The following is a 2617-nucleotide window of genomic DNA, read 5'->3' on the forward strand; positions in this document are numbered from 1 at the left end:
CCTCTCTACAATAAATCAATAATTAGCCGGGTGTGGTAGTGCTCACCTGTAGTTCTGGCTACTCGGAAGGCTGAAGCGGAAGGATCGCTGGAGGCCAGCAGGTCGAGGCTGCGGTGGCCGGGAGCGGCCACTGCACCCCAGTCTGGGCGACAGAGTGCCACTCCAACTCAATAAAAAATATTAAGCCATTATTACTATTTACATGTATGGTTTTCATGCTTCATTTTATGTCAACACTGATCAAGAACCTTCCATGAGTCAGACACTGTACTAGGAATTCACAATAGCAAGACCATCAAGGCATAACCCCTTTTGTGAGGAGCTCTGGGAAAACTAACACAACCATAACACAGTGTGATGCTTTTACAGATACACAAAGAACCAGCGATACCACTTGCTGAATTCCAGCTTCTTTTTTTTTCTTTTTTTGAGTTGGAGTCTCACTCTGTCGCCCAGACTGGAGTGCAGTGGCCGCTCCCGGCCACCACGGCCTCAGCCCGCTGGACTCCGGCGATCCTTCCGCCTCAGCCTTCCGAGTAGCCGGAATTACAGGCACAAGCTACCACCTGATTTTTGATTTATAGTAGAGATGAGGTCTCGCCAAGTTGCCCGGGCGGGTCTTGAACCCACGGACTCAGGCAATCCACTCACCTCAGCCTCCCAAAGCGTGGGATTACAGGCTGAGCCACCGAGCCCGGCTTCTGCTAGATGTTTTCCATAGCATTGAATTTTTTTTTTGGAAATCTCACTCTGTCACCCAGGCTGGAGTGCAGTGACATGCTCACAGCCACCACAGCCCCAACCTGCTGGGCTCAGACGATCCTTCCACCTCAGCCTCCCAAGAAGCTGGTGCCACAAGCACGTGCTACCACACCCAGCTAGTTTTTTTATTTATTGCAGAGACAAGGTCTTGCCAAGTTACCCAGACTGGTCTCAAACCCATGGGCTCAGACAATCCTCTTGCCTCAGCCTCCCAAAGTGCTGGGATCACAGGCGTGTGCCACCACGCCTGGTCAGTATTGAATTTAATACTAATAACAATTGCACAACCTAGCAGCCCCATAGTAAATCTGAGGAAAGTTAGGTTTGCCAACGTTTGATAATTTGCCCAGTTTCACACAGGTAGTAGAAGAGCTAGGATTTGAACTCCAGTTTGTCTGACACCAAAGCTAATATTCTTCCTGCTGCACCACCTTGCCTTTCTATGAAAGGAGGGCTTTCTCCCTCAATTTCTACCCACAAGATAATTTGTTCCATTGTGTATACATAACACCCACGTTCTACTTATGCATGCTTATGTTCCCTTATTTTATCAGTAGTATCAGGCCTAAGTCCAGAATATACTGCAAACTCTCTGTCATTTACTATTTATAGTCCAGCATGTGTTTCACATTGGCCAGTCTCGTGGGGCGTGATAGGGATGCTTTGTCTCCCAGTAGGACAGTGTGTCCTGGTCACTACTTCAGAATTTGTGGTTCCAAATACCTCTAGTGTGCATTCATAATCTTTATCATGGAATACTTGATTCTATATAGTGCTCTGGACATTTTTAAGTGTGTATAAAAATTTGGTCTTTTTTTTCTAGTTGTTTCCTGTGTGTGTGTTGTTTTCCCCCAGATAAAAGCACTTTAGAGCAAGGACCATGTCTTTTATTTGTTTTTCTAAGTTCACAGAGCCTAGCCCAATGCTCCATGCACATTAATAAAAGTTAGCCATTTAAGAACTCAATACTTTTAAGAAATTGTTTGAGCCGGGCTCGGTGGCTCAGCCTATAATCCCGCGCCTTTGGGACGCTGAGGTGAGTGGATTGCCTGAGCCCATGGGTTCGAGACCCGCCTGGGCAGCGAGACCTCATCTCTACAATAAATCAAAAAATCAGCCGGGCGTGGTAGCACGTGCCTGTAATTCCGGCTACTCGGAGGGCTGAGGCGGAAGGATCGCCGGAGCCCGGTAGGTCGAGGCTGCGGTGGCCGGGAGCGGCCACTGCACTCCAGTCTGGGCGACAGAGTGAGACTCCAACTCAAAAAAAAAAAAGAAATTTTTTGATATCTGCAGGAACACCTATACCCATAATTCCATAATACACCAGCTTAAAAAAAATAGTGAAACCCTGCTCTTTCAAGACTTGAACTCTTTCTTTGACTACTGTCATCCCAATGAGGCAGGAAGACAAAATTTAAGAAGCGGGTCTTAGGCTGTGTCTGTAAGAAGCCAAGGTAACTTTTCCATCTAATTATTCAGACAAAAGTCCAGTCAACTCAGTGGGAAAATAGTTTGCTCAATTGAAGTGAAGAAGGCATCCGTTCTAATCTCACTCTCCCATGAGGTTTGGCAACTGACCACGTATGGCCATGGAAGCTTCCCTTGTTTTCTAGATGTCATGTGGAGTTAACTGTGTTAGTTCAATTCCAGGGGAATTGGCCTAATTCATAAATATTTTACACAACCTACGCTCCATTGTAATCTTAGATAAAAGTGACATGACTTAAATAAATAATACCCTGACAAATGATAAGAATCCAGCAGAAGTCGGGCTCGGTGGCTCAGCCTGTAATCCCACGCTTTGGGAGGCTGAGGTGAGTGAATTGCCTGAGCCCGTGGGTTCGAGACCCGCCTG

This window comes from Carlito syrichta, unplaced genomic scaffold (assembly GCF_000164805.1).
Source record: "Carlito syrichta isolate Samal-C Ts95f unplaced genomic scaffold, Tarsius_syrichta-2.0.1 Scaffold142887, whole genome shotgun sequence".
In the NCBI taxonomy this organism is placed as follows: Eukaryota; Metazoa; Chordata; class Mammalia; order Primates; family Tarsiidae; genus Carlito; species Carlito syrichta.